Source organism: Mchenga conophoros, linkage group LG12, assembly GCF_057382185.1.
Source record: "Mchenga conophoros isolate Kocher_MC1m ecotype Shallow Benthic linkage group LG12, M_conophoros_male_GT1.1, whole genome shotgun sequence".
NCBI lineage: Eukaryota > Metazoa > Chordata > Actinopteri > Cichliformes > Cichlidae > Mchenga > Mchenga conophoros.
In genome coordinates, this window is record NC_140537.1 from 38,106,043 (window position 1) to 38,120,960 (window position 14,918).

General features: G+C 45.0%; 1 protein-coding gene and 1 long non-coding RNA gene across 2 annotated transcripts in view; one reads left to right on the plus strand and one right to left on the minus strand.

Moving 5' to 3' along the window:
* Nucleotides 1-1,968: 1,968 nt before the first annotated feature.
* On the minus strand, nucleotides 1,969-3,790 carry LOC146563217 (uncharacterized). The gene is made up of 3 exons (XR_014894727.1): nucleotides 3,766-3,790; nucleotides 3,084-3,287; nucleotides 1,969-2,861 (listed from the first exon to the last, which is right to left on the minus strand). It is a non-coding gene; the product is annotated as an uncharacterized LOC146563217 (long non-coding RNA).
* LOC146563218 (uncharacterized) overlaps nucleotides 2,796-14,918 on the plus strand; it is a 37,485-nt gene continuing 25,362 nt past the window's right edge. Inside the window, exon 1 of the mRNA XM_085295671.1 lies at nucleotides 2,796-2,894. The gene's annotated coding sequence lies outside the window, so the exon portion shown is untranslated. The remainder of the gene's footprint in view (nucleotides 2,895-14,918) is intronic.

Consider the following 14,918-nt stretch of genomic DNA (forward strand, 5'->3'; position numbering starts at 1 on the left):
TGCTTCTAAAACATTTAACAATGGAACATCATGACTTGTTCAAATTGTTGTATCCAGGTAGGAACATGATTCCCAAACACCACTTTATGTTGCACTACCCAACTTGCATCAGAAAAATTGGGCCATTATTGCATGTATGGAGCATGAGAGGTGAGGCTAAACATAGGGTGTTCAAAGACACCCTTAAGAACTTTAAGAACATCACAGTGTCACTTGCCAAAAAACATCAAACATCCATAGCATACAAGTGGGAGACATGTCCTTTAAGCCATGTTGAGTATGGGCCCTTGAAATCATTTGATGTTGATAGTGAGGAAAATAGTGAAATGATCTCCCTAGGCTTGCCTGCTGTTGCAGAAGAGGCTTTCTCTGCTAATTGGGTTAACATTAATGGGACTGAGTACAGAACAGGATTGGTCATTTGTTGTGGTTCTGAACATGAGATGCCGGTGTTTTGCAGAATAAAAACAATAGTTTTGGTCAATAGTCACACCTACTTCATAGTTCAGAAGCTTGTGGTTGAAAATTTCAGTGAACATTGCCATGCTTATAAAGTGTTTGAAACGGATGAAAAAGATGTTGTTAAAGCAGACTGTATTGAAATATACAAGCCCTTTGATTTGCAAAGTGCTTATGGTGATGATGATGGTCTGTACATTACAACGCATCCACTTAACACACTGTTTGCTGCTACAGCTACACATGTTTCTTTTCCAACTATTTATTTATAAGTGACTTATGTATGTATGTATGTATATATATGTATATATTGTACTATTCTTAGTTAGCGTATTGTCTGTCTTGTCTTAATGTTGGTTTAAAATGGAGCACTGTAACAAAAAATAATTTCCCCCAGGGATCAATAAAGTATTCTGATTCTGATTCTGATTCTGATTGTGCCATTATTTTTGTTGTGAACGTATGCTGTATGGTGCTTGGAATTTAATATTTATTAAAATGCTTATGTGACCAATTTTATGTTTTCTCCTTTTATCCTGTAAAGGGACTTAACAAGGATTTTCACTGAATGTAACACAGTAGTCATACAGTAATTGCACTTTAATGCATTTTTGTATTCAGACAATTAATACAGACTAGTATTTAAAAGCTCATATATGTCACTTTAAAGTGCCAAAATAACACTGTAAAAGTTACAGAATAACACTCTAAGTGAAAACAGTCAGCACAATCCAGTGTGAAAATAAACACTTAAAAGTGTCATAAATAACACCATAGTTGTTGTGTAGTAACACCCTCAGTGAAAAGAGTTAACCCAAGCCAGTGTAAAAGTGAACACTTATCAGTGTCCTAAAACAACACTATAAATGTTAGGTAGTTACACTCTGAGTGAAGACACTTCACACCATACAGAGTGAAATTCTAACACTATGGGTGTTATATTTTTAACACTACAATGGAGTTAAAATAATAACACTTTGCAAAGTGTTACTTTAACTCTAAACCAGTGAGAATTATATAAACACTGGAAAAGTGTTAACTTTAACACTATAGGAGTTGAATTAACACTGGAGATTTTGCTGTGTAGGCTCTGTGCATCATTAGTTCATCGCTCACATTCAGTTGTCTTTGTGAAAATGGTGTAAATAAAGTCTTGTAGTCACGCTCTCCACAGTCTCTGTGTGCGCTCCACTTGTGAGTCTTTTACCGGGTTTGGCCGTGACCATTTCATTTACTCGATGACAGAAATGACAGGACGCTGTTCAAGATGAAAGGAGAAGGTCGCTGTTAATATCGTTACTTTTACAGTTAAGTAATTAAATAGTGAAGATGTTTACTAATTGTGCCCATTTAAGCTTAACTTCTAATTATAAACTACAAATGAAAGACACCAAATATTAAAACTTCCAGTGTGACTCTCACAGAAACACTTGAGCAAACCTGTTCAGCCTTGAACATGTGAAGAAACAATACCAACCATCAAACGTGTGCCACATGGGCACAGCCGGCCTGTGGGAGCCAGAACTGTGGCTGGGTCGTAAGGGAGGACATGAAACATGACATGGAAATAAAATTAAAAGAAACTATCATAAAAACAAGAGACTGTTCATTTATTTGGAAGAGAGCGAAGCTACTAATTCCTGGACTGTATAACCTCTTTACATTTTGACTACAGTGTATTCACTGATATAAGCAAACATATTTGACATAAAACACAAACATCAGAAATAATTTTCTGGCACATTACCTGAACACTGGGTTTATTCAGCTCTGTGCTGCTTTCACTTCATTCCTAGAATCAACTAAGTTTCATTTTTAGAGTTTAACAGAAAGTCCTGACCCCGCTTTCCTGGAACCCACTTCCTTTCTCATGGAGGAAAGTTTGCATGCACTATGTCTGATGTGAAAGCACGTGATTAGAGGAGCAACAGAGGGTCCATGACCCTCTTGGGGACATTCTCATAGGGCCTAAAAGTTGCTCTTAGAACTGAAGAAGCTTCTTGCATGAAACATCCAGTCCAGACGCTTTTCTTTCCAAGCTCCTTAGACTACGATGACCTGGATGACTGAGAACCTTCACAGACACAAAGCACCACAACATTACAGGTTATAGCAATATTCAAACATCTCAGTATGTAACTGAGATGTTTGAATATTATAAAACATCTTATCTATATAAATATTTATGTTTTTCTTGAATATTGTTTATTTTCCAGTATAGATTGAAATTTGTGTGTCTGCCTACAAAACTCATGTCTGGCGTCTCTCACAGTCCCAGCCCAAAGGGGCAGGTCTGCTCTGCATGATAAAAAAGAGAACTGAAAGAAAACAACTCACAGAAACTTGTGATGATGTGGAAGGGTGCTACCATCTCACGCATGAACTCACACTCCAGCTGAACTCTAACATCCAAAGACCAGGATTACATTTTACAGGTGAGTCAAGCAAGAGGTAAAAAATGTAATTATGAACTTTTTTATTCCAATTTCCAGCTGTGTGATAAATGTTTTTATCATTTATATGATACATGCATTGTTACACAGCTTAAATGTGCAGGAAACAAAACTTCGGTTAACTTGACAAAGGCTGTCAAGTTAAACACTGACCAAAGGATTATTCTTTACCCGCGGTTGTGTATCCAGGTGAGACTTCTTAAGTGTTTATGACGTCTGTACTGGAAGCAAAAAAGTGACTTCAGCACTGTACGCATTCTGGCTTCTACATTCAGAAGGAACTGTGTCGTTTTCTTCTTTTACTCAGAGAACTGGAGACAGTCTAGTAGTTCACACTATTTTATCATCAGGCAGTTAAAGATTGGGGTCACACACCTGTGGACGTGTCACACAGAGAAGTGAAGCACAGTTCATAACTCAGAGTAAATATTAACAGGTAATGTTTGTGATTGGCCGTCGACCGGGAGATGCTGTGGTTTAGACTTAGCCTCCCTGATTTGTTCGACCTTTGACCTCCAACCACGGATCTTGTCCCATATGAGAAAACTTCTGCCTTCTCTGCAGTTGTTACTACGCAGCTTTTATTTCCACACTGATGTCAGCTTTAACCAACACCTTAAAGTTTCTATTTCTGGTCAGTTTTCTGTCAGCAGGAACATCCTGTTACACACAAGGCCAAGGCCTCTTCCTATGTAAGGGTGTAGCAGTTTTACTTTCAACACTAAACTCGCCTTATTCTTATTTTTAACCCTCCACACTGTGGGGTTAGTGCTTATATCCTTCTAACGAGGAGTGTATGACTCCTATTATGAACATGCATTGTAATTAATGTTAATAAAAAGTTTTACCCGACCTTGTCCATTCCTCCGATCTTTTCCTGCAAGAGAAGACAGACGATCAACCCCTTCTTTCTACACACACAACTTATTTCCTGTCCTCCTGCCTAACTGGCTGGAAGACCATCCCCCACACACATTCCTGGGAGGCGGGTATGTTTTGTATTGCACGGATGTCGCATTTTCCTGTAATAATACGTATTTGTGTAGTAAAAGATAAGATAAATGTGTGATGTGGTATAAATATAAAAATAATTCATAATTCATATATATATATATATATATATATATATATCCAGCTGGATAGCGTAGTGGTTAAACTACACGCCTTTGGAACAGAGGATCGCAAGTTCGATTCCTGCCTGGGGCGTCTGTATCCAGTAAGGGTCCTAAGGCTAGACCCCCTATGCTAAGCAAGCCTACCGCAGACATGAGCGAGACAGATAAATATGAAGGCATGCCGGCTCGGACGTCGCCCGGATCAACAAGGTCCGCGTCAGGTGTTGAGGAACCAGGGCACCCTGACGAAAAGTGGGCTACTGGAACAAGAAGGCATCGGTGGGCAAGGGACGAAAACAGGGCGTTGTTGGAATGCTACTACGCAAGTAACCCCGGCGGAAGGGGCTACATGAATAGGATGAGGGACCTATGGATTCTTCGATACCCAACATCCACAATGACGGCGAAACAACTAGTAGCTCAGTGTTCCAACATTCGAAAGAAGGGACTGCTCTCACAGCTAGAGATTGACGAGGTACAACACAAATGCTACGGCAAGGAGGAGTCAGGACGCCAGGTCAGGGGGGAGATATCATCACCCCCACCCGAGATTGGGTACATAGCCTCAAGTGCGATAGGAGAAGGATCGTTGAGTGCGAGAGGAACTGACCTGAAAAATAGGATCATGGCCAAGCTTGAAACCTGGATCCCCCGTAGCCGGTTACCAAGATTACGTGAAGTACCCTCAGAAGGTCTGCTAGATGATGTTAATGCAGCACTACGGGCAATACCTACAACCACGATTACCGACACTAACAAGCTGATCTACAATACGGCAGCAGTGATCAGTGAGATGCTTGGCTACAAGTTGAACAGCCACAAGGGGCAGTACCCTCCATGGAGAAGGAGGCTAGAGGGCAAGATCAAAGTAGCACGGAGGGAGGTTAGCCAACTAACGGAGTTGCGACAAATAAGGTGCCTAAGAAATACAGCAAGTTGTCCATACCTGAGGCCTTGGAAACTGCCAAGCAAAGACTCACAGCCTTGGCCAGCCGCTTGAGGAGGTACACCAGAGAGATAGAAGGCAGGAGAATAAACCAGCTGTTCTCCACAGAACCAGCAAAGGTGTACTCTCAGTGTCAAGGGAACAATAAGAGAACAGCACCACCAAGGCTGGAGACGGAGCAATACTGGAAGAGCATATGGGAGAAGGATGCAACCCATAACGGCAATGCTCAGTGGCTAGTGGATCTGAGGGCAGACCACAGCGACCTCCCTGAACAGGGTCCAGTAACCATCACAGTGGCAGATATCCAAGAAAGGGTCTCCAGTATGAAGAGTTGGACAGCACCAGGGCCCGACATGGTTCACGCCTACTGGCTGAAGAAGCTGACTGCACTCCACGAGCGTCTGGCAGCACAAATGAACCAGCTGCTAGTTAACGAAAGACACCCGGAATGGCTAACTGAAGGCCGGACGGTCCTGATCCCCAAGGACCCCAAGAAGGGACCGGTCCCCTCCAACTACCGACCAATAACCTGCCTCAGTACTACATGGAAGCTCCTGTCAGGCATCATATCGGCTAAGATGAACAGGCACATGGGTCAATACATGAGCGGGACACAGAAAGGAATTGGCAAGAATACCAGAGGCGCAAAACACCAGCTACTGGTAGACAGAACAATCAGCCGAGACTGCAAGACCAGACTGACCAACCTGTGCACTGCCTGGATTGATTACAAGAAGGCCTATGACTCAATACCCCACAGCTGGATACTGGAATGCCTAGAATTGTACAAGATCAATGGGACCCTAAGAGCCTTCATCAGGAACTCAATGGGGATGTGGCGTACAACACTAGAGGCCAACTCCAAGCCCATAGCACAAGTTACCATCAAGTGCGGGATCTACCAAGGAGATGCTCTGTCCCCACTGCTGTTCTGCATAGGCCTGAACCCCCTCAGTGAGATCATTAACAAGACTGGCTACGGATACCGACTACGGAACGGAGCAGTTGTCAGCCACCTCCTGTACATGGATGACATCAAGCTGTATGCCAAGAGTGAACGAGACATCGATTCACTGATCCACACTACCAGGCTATACAGCAATGACATTGGAATGTCGTTCGGACTGGAGAAGTGTAGTCGGATGGTAACAAAGAGAGGGAAGGTAGTCAGAACTGAGGGGATTGAACTACCAGAAGGCAACATTGCAGACATAGAGGACAGTTACAAGTACCTGGGGATCCCGCAGGCAAATGGGAACCATGAAGAGGCCGCTAGAAAGGCTGCAACCACCAAGTACCTGCAGAGGGTCAGGCAAGTCCTGAGGAGTCAGCTGAATGGTAAGAACAAGATCCGGGCCATCAACACATACGCCCTGCCCGTGATCAGGTACCCTGCTGGGGTAATAAGCTGGCCAAAGGAGGAGATAGAAGCCACTGACATAAAGACAAGAAAGCTCCTGACCATGCATGGAGGGTTTCACCCCAAGTCCAGCACCCTGAGGCTGTACGCTAAGCGGAAGGAAGGGGGCCGGGGACTGGTGAGTGTCAGCACCACAGTCCAGGATGAGACAACGAACATCCAAGAATACATTGGGAAGATGGCCCCAACTGACCGAGTGCTCAGTGAATACCTCAGGCAGCAGAAACCCAAGCAAGAGGAGGGAGACGAGGAACCATCATGGAAGGACAGGCCCCTGCACGGTATGTACCACCGGCAGATAGAGGAGGTGGCTGATATCCAGAAATCCTACCAGTGGCTGGACAAAGCTGGACTGAAAGACCGCACAGAGGCACTAATCATGGCAGCACAAGAACAAGCTCTGAGTACAAGATCCATAGAGGCTGGGGTCTATCACACCAGGCAAGACCCCAGGTGCAGGCTGTGTAAAGATGCCCCAGAGACTATCCAGCACATAACAGCAGGGTGCAAGATGCTAGCAGGCAAGGCATACATGGAACGCCATAACCAAGTGGCCGGCATAGTGTACAGGAACATCTGTGCCGAGTATAACCTGGAAGTCCCGAGGTCAAAATGGGAGATGCCCCCAAGGGTGATGGAGAATGACCGAGCTAAGATCCTGTGGGACTTCCAGATACAGACAGACAAAATGGTGGTGGCTAACCAACCGGACATAGTGGTGGTAGACAAACAGAAGAAGGCGGCCGTAGTGATCGATGTAGCGGTTCCGAATGACAGCAATATCAGGAAGAAGGAACACGAGAAGCTGGAGAAATACCAAGGGCTCAGAGAAGAGCTCGAGAGGATGTGGAGGGTGAAGGTGACGGTGGTCCCCGTGGTAATCGGAGCACTAGGTGCGGTGACTCCCAAGCTAGGCGAGTGGCTCCAGCAGATCCCAGGAACAACATCGGAGATCTCTGTCCAGAAGAGCGCAGTCCTGGGAACAGCTAAGATACTGCGCAGGACCCACAAGCTCCCAGGCCTCTGGTAGAGGACCCGAGCTTGAAGGATAAACCGCCCACAGGGGCGTGCTGGGTGTTTTTTATATATATATATATATATATGCTGGGTGTTTTTTTTTTTTATATATAAACCAAAAAAAAAACCACCCAGCACGCCCCTGCGGGCGGTTTATCCTTCAAGCTCGGGTCCTCTACCAGAGGCCTGGGAGCTTGAGGGTCCTGCGCAGTATCTTAGCTGTTCCCAGGACTGCGCTCTTCTGGACAGAGATCTCCGATGTTTTTCCCGGGATCTGCTGGAGCCACTCGCCTAGCTTGGGAGTCACCGCACCTAGTGCTCCGATTACCACGGGGACCACCGTTACCTTCACCCTCCACATCCTCTCGAGCTCTTCTCTGAGCCCTTGGTATTTCATTCGGAACCGCTACATCGATCACTACGGCCGTCTTCTTCTGTTTGTCTACCACCACTATGTCCGGTTGGTTAGCCACCACCATTTTGTCCGTCTGTATCTGGAAGTCCCACAGGATCTTAGCTCGGTCATTCTCCACCACCCTTGGGGGCATCTCCCATTTTGACCTCGGGACTTCCAGGTTATACTCGGCACAGATGTTCCTGTACACTATGCCGGCCACTTGGTTATGGCGTTCCATGTATGCCTTGCCTGCTAGCATCTTGCACCCTGCTGTTATGTGCTGGATTGTCTCAGGGGCATCTTTACACAGCCTGCACCTGGGGTCTTGCCTGGTGTGATAGACCCCAGCCTCTATGGATCTTGTACTCAGAGCTTGTTCTTGTGCTGCCATGATTAGTGCCTCTGTGCTGTCTTTCAGTCCAGCTTTGTCCAGCCACTGGTAGGATTTCTGGATATCAGCCACCTCCTCTATCTGCCGGTGGTACATACCGTGCAGGGGCCTGTCCTTCCATGATGGTTCCTCGTCTCCCTCCTCTTTCTTGGGTTTCTGCTGCCTGAGGTATTCACTGAGCACTCGGTCAGTTGGGGCCATCTTCCCAATGTATTCTTGGATGTTCGTTGTCTCATCCTGGACTGTGGTGCTGACACTCACCAGTCCCCGGCCCCCTTCCTTCCGCTTAGCGTACAGCCTCAGGGTGCTGGACTTGGGGTGAAACCCTCCATGCATGGTAAGGAGCTTTCTTGTCTTTATGTCAGTGGCTTCTATCTCCTCCTTTGGCCAGCCTATTACCCCAGCAGGGTACCTGATCACGGGCAGGGCGTACGTGTTGATGGCCCGGATCTTGTTCTTACCGTTCAGCTGACTCCTCAGGACTTGCCTGACCCTCTGCAGGTACTTGGTGGTTGCAGCTTTTATAGCGGCCTCTTCATTGTTCCCATTCGCCTGCGGGATCCCCAGGTACTTGTAACTGTCCTCTATGTCTGCAATGTTGCCTTCTGGTAGTTCAATCCCCTCAGTTCTGACTACCTTCCCTCTCTTTGTTACCATCCGACTACACTTCTCCAGTCCGAACGACATTCCAATGTCATTGCTGTATAGCCTGGTAGTGTGGATCAGTGAATCGATGTCTCGTTCACTCTTGGCATACAGCTTGATGTCATCCATGTACAGGAGGTGGCTGACAGCTGCTCCGTTCCGTAGTCGGTATCCGTAGCCAGTCTTGTTAATGATCTCACTGAGGGGGTTCAGGCCTATGCAGAACAGCAGTGGGGACAGAGCATCTCCTTGGTAGATCCCGCACTTGATGGTGACTTGTGCTATGGGCTTGGAGTTGGCCTCTAGTGTTGTACGCCACATCCCCATTGAGTTCCTGATGAAGGCTCTTAGGGTCCCATTGATCTTGTACAATTCTAGGCATTCCAGTATCCAGCTGTGGGGTATTGAGTCATAGGCCTTCTTGTAATCAATCCAGGCAGTGCACAGGTTGGTCAGTCTGGTCTTGCAGTCTCGGCTGACTGTTCTGTCTACCAGTAGCTGGTGTTTTGCGCCTCTGGTATTCTTGCCAATTCCTTTCTGTGTCCCGCTCATGTATTGACCCATGTGCCTGTTCATCTTAGCCGATATGATGCCTGACAGGAGCTTCCATGTAGTACTGAGGCAGGTTATTGGTCGGTAGTTGGAGGGGACCGGTCCCTTCTTGGGGTCCTTGGGGATCAGGACCGTCCGACCTTCGGTTAGCCATTCCGGGTGTCTCCCATTAACTAGCAGCTGGTTCATTTGTGCTGCCAGACGCTCGTGGAGTGCAGTCAGCTTCTTCAGCCAATAGGCGTAAACCATGTAAGAGCCGTGTACTGTCCAACTCTTCATACTGGAGACCCTTTCTTGGATATCTGCCACTGTGATGGTTACTGGACCCTGTTCAGGGAGGTCGCTGTGGTCTGCGCTCAGATCCACTAGCCACTGAGCATTGCCGTTATGGATTGCGTCCTTCTCCCATATGCTCTTCCAGTATTGCTCCGTCTCCAGCCTTGGTGGTGCTGTTCTCTTATTGTTCCCTTGACACTGAGAGTACTGGTTCTGTGGTTCTGTGGAGAACAGCTGGTTTATTCTCCTGCCTTCTATCTTTCTGGTGTACCTCCTCAAGCGGCTGGCCAAGGCTGTGAGTCTTTGCTTGGCAGTTTCCAAGGCCTCAGGTATGGACAGCTTGCTGTATTTCTTATGCACCTTATTTGTCGCACCTTTCTGCAACTCCGTTAGTTGGCTAACCTCCCTCCGTGCTACTTTGATCTTGCTCTCTAGCCTCCTTCTCCATGGAGGGTACTGCCCCTTGTGGCTGTTCAACTTGTAGCCAAGCATCTCACTGTCGGTAATCGTGGTTGTAGGTATTGTCCGTAGTACTACATTAACATCATCTAGCAGACCTTCTGAGGGTACTTCACGTAATCTTGGTAACTGGCTACGGGGGATCCAGGTTTCAAGCTTGGCCATGATCCTATACTATCCATAGGATAGGATGTATATATATATATATATATATATATACACTGAACAAAAATATAAACGCAACACTTTTGTTTTTGCTCCCATTCCCCATGGGATGGACGTAGAGACCTAAAATTCATTCCAGATACACAATATAACCATCCCTCCCAAACAGTGGTCACAAATCAGTCAAAATGTGTGGTAGTGGGTAGAGATGGCACGATACCACTTTTTTATGTCCGATACCGATACCGATATCATAAATTTGGATATCTGCCGATACCGATATGAATCCGATATAGTGTTTTTTAATCAACAAAACTGTTTTTTAAAATATCTTGCTGCATTTTGCAAGTCTGCAAGTTCATACTCAAGTTTAAAACAACAACTACACTAAAGCTATTCTGTTATACCTGTATACAAAAAAAATATTTCATAGTTCAGCAATACTGATCAATCTAATAAACTTAGACCTACACCATCCTCCCTATTCTGGTATTTTAAAGAGTACTTAGCGTAAATATTAAGCAACCTAACTAATAGGGTTCCAACTCCCAGCAACAACAAAAATAAATAAATAAAAAATAGGGAACCACCCCTCACGCGCCACCTCATGATGCTTAATCGACGTAATCAACCTTAATTTGATGCAGTGTGAAAAAAAATGCACAGAAATCAATTATTTTTCAAGAAATATTAAATAGATTCAACATCTTTCTTCAACAAAATTGCAGACTGCACAGATGGTACCTTCCCAAAGTAAAAAGTACTATAGCTTACTAGGGTATATATATTAGACTTAATAGTCACTATGTACAGTAATTGACTTCTATTCATTTTACATCAAATTAAAACTTTGGGTGTCAGATAATTATTTATTAAAAGCTAGACATTTTAAATGAGAATAAGAAAGAAAAGTATGTCTTTGTGCCCCCTTTTCCCTGTTAATGCCCTATCGGCCCCCCTGGCTAAACTTTGCTAGATCCGCCCCTGCACAGTTACCAGCCGTCAGCTACGTAGAAAAAGATCCTGGTGTAGAAAGTAATATTAAATAAATTCTAACAACAGCTTATCAAGCTTAAACGTGCTGCTGTTGTTCAGCCGCTGGTTTCCTCTTTCTGGCGCAAAGTGGACCAAAAACAAACGAGAGACAGACTCGCGACAGAAAAGCCGATCAGCTGATTTAAGCAGTTTCACGATTGAAGTAGCAGCCGGAGAGCGAGAGGCAGTCGCTTGTTAAGCTTAACGTGGGAATGCTTTACAAACATTCAGAGATGGACTTACACACTTGCTTTACTTCTCTCGGGGATAACTTTGTCGGAGATGAAATGCCAGGTTGCTAGCGAAGCTCCACATGCTATCCAGACCACCAACAGGTCCTGCATGCCACAGCTGCTCTATCACGTGATGCATACGTTCTGAGGTGAGTTACGGCGTGTTGCAAGTTTTGTGAGGTGCTTTCGTGATATTTAATGGATCGGATTACATTTTTTATTTTTCTCCGATATCCGATCCAGTAATTTAGGTCAGTATCGGACCGATACCGATACGTAATATCGGATCGGTCCATCTCTAGTAGTGGGTACACCTGCTATATTAACATAATCCATCCCACCTCACAGGTGTGCCACATCAGGATGCTGATCTGACATCATGAGTAGTGCACAGGTGTACCTCAGACTGCCCACAACAAAAGGCCACCCTGGAATGTGCAGTTTTGTCTCACAGCAAAATGCCACAGATGCCACAAGCAATGAGGGAGCGTGCAATTGGCATGCTGACAGCAGGAATGTCAACCAGATCTGTCGCCCGTGCATTGAATGTTCATTTCTCAACCATAAGCCATCTCCACAGGCGTTTCAGAGAATATGGCAGCACATCCAACCGGCCTCACAACCGCAGACCTCGTGTAACCACACCAGCCCAGGACCTCCACATCCAGCAGGTTCACCTCCAAGATCGTCTGAGACCAGCCACCCAGACAGCTGCTGGAACAATTGGTTTGCACAACCAAACAATTTCTGCACAAACTGTCAGAAACCGTCTCAGGGACGCTCAACTGCATGCCCGTCGTCCTCATCGGGGTCTTGACCTGACTCCAGCTCGTCGCCGTAACAGACTTGTGTGGGCAAATGCTCACATTCGATGGCGTCTGGCACGTTGGAGAGGTGTGCGCTTCACGGATGAATCATGGTTCACATTGTTCAGGGCAGATGGCAGCTGAGAATGTCCCAGTTCTTGCATGGCCAGCATACTCACCGGACATGTCACCCATTGAGCATGTTCGGGATGTGCTTGACCGGTGTATACGACAGCGTGTACCAGTTCCCACGAATATCCAACAACCTCGCACAGCCATTGAAGTGGAGTGGACCAACATTCCACAGGCCACAACTGACAATCTGATAGACTCCATGCGACGATGTGTTGCACTGCATGAGGCAAATGGTGGTCACACCAGATACTGACCGGTTCTGGGTCCCCAGACCCCCAATAGCGCAAAAAACTGCACATTCCAGGGTGGCCTTTTGTTGTGGGCAGTCTGAGGTACACCTGTGCACTACTCATGATGTCAGATCAGCATCCTGATGTGGCACACCTGTGAGGTGGGATGGATTATCTCAATATAGCAGATGTGCCCACTACCACACATTTGGACTGATTTGTGACCACTGTTTGGGAGGGATGGTTATATTGTGTATCTGGAATGAATTTTAGGTCTCTACGTCCATCCCATGGGGAATGGGAGCAGTAACAAAGGTGTTGCGTTTATATTTTTGTTGAGTATATATATATATATATATATATATATATATATATATATATATATATATATATATATATGTATATATATATATATATATATATATATATATATATATATACACACGTATACATATATTATGAAACTTTATAGTACAGGCATCTAAGGAACCTCTGATTAAATCTATATGTCTAAACTTTCATTTTCCATTGCGGCCCACGTACTGCCCACTTTGACCTTCCTGTCACTGTAAGTTTCAGACATGATAAAGACAAAGAACTCTGTCAGCACGACTCTTTGGACTTAAACTGTAAGAAATAAAATTACAGAAAAGTTTCTGCTAGCTCATTGCCCACACTGTCAGTTTTTGTTGTTTTATTCTATTTAATATTTAATATTCATAACTGTAGTCATAACTCCTCTCCATTAATCTCTAAGGTAGAAATTGATACACAGATTTTTTCTGTTTTTCACAAAGTTACACAGGTTTTATTGGAGATAGAGCTAAGCGTTTTACAATTTCACAAAATTCATGAAGCTGAAATTTCTTCGATGTTGAACAGCGGTACACTTTCCTGTCAAAGGTTTTGTTTTTGTTTTTTTAAAACTGTCCGACATCACTGAACACAACGGTAGACTGGTGCTTGATCAGCAGTTGAATAATGCAGGTAAAATGGTCTCTGAGTACACTGAGAGGGAGAGTGCAGGAAGTAAAAGCCAAAGTCAGAGGGAATTCATGACGATATTTATCAAACATCAACAGAGTTTGGCTCTTGTTTTGAGTGATGAAACCTGCAGCTTCAGGATCTGTGAGCTGTCGGGTTTCAGCACCAACAGCATGTCTTGAGTACGTGCCGTCGGGAGAACGATCCACGCTTTGTGTTTAGGAATCAGTTTGCCTGCTCTGTAATCATTTTATCTGTTTTACCTGTTTAGTGTTGCTGAAATTCTGATATTTCCATGGAAACCACACGTTTATATTTAAGTAACAGATCACCTCGAGTCCCAGGGCACTGGGGTTCAACAGGTTAATTTTGTTATTGCTAATGACTTTGTGTAGTATGAATAGCCATGAGGGAGGTTTTCATCTGTAGTAAAAGCTGTAAAACGTATAAAAATACAGTCCAAACCCTTTTCTTGCACTTGTTTGCGGTGTATGGGTGAGCAGCAGATCAAACACGTTAAGAATAATAAATGACTTGAAGCACATTCAGGTCTGTGAGACTCACTCAGAGATGGTGTCACGGCGAGTAGAGTGAGCCATGTGGAAGAAATAAAGGAGGATCCAAACACAGGCAGTCGTGAAGGAGTGAAGGTGATTTATTGAATACAAAGCTCAGGGAGAAAATGGCAAATGAAGATAAACTAAACTACTGAGCATGAACAAAAACGCGAACATGAATATTCAATTCAATCCAATCCAATCAATCGATCTTTATTCGTCACATGCAGGTTGCCCTGCAGTGAAATGGAACCCCCCCCCCCAGACCTTACACACACAACACAGACATCACATGGGGATACAAGTCGGAGATCGGTCACGTTACAGAAAAACACTGAAATGTACACTACAATGGGAAAGTACAAGAGGAAAGACAGAGACCTCTACTCATGCTGGGCTACAGGAGGACAGCATGAGAGCAGGAAACAAAAACTCCTCTGCACAGAAAAGCACATAAATGTCCACAGCACAACATTATGAAAGACTTGACAAGCCACAGGGTTGGGTGGTTGGTGAGGAGTAATACGAAGCGAACTCAGCAGCCGCCCTGCACAGCGGTATCATTCCAGCGCAGCACACAGACCCGCCGTGTTCCCAGGAGGGAACAAGTATCGAAGGCGTTTGGAAAGGCAGGGGGATC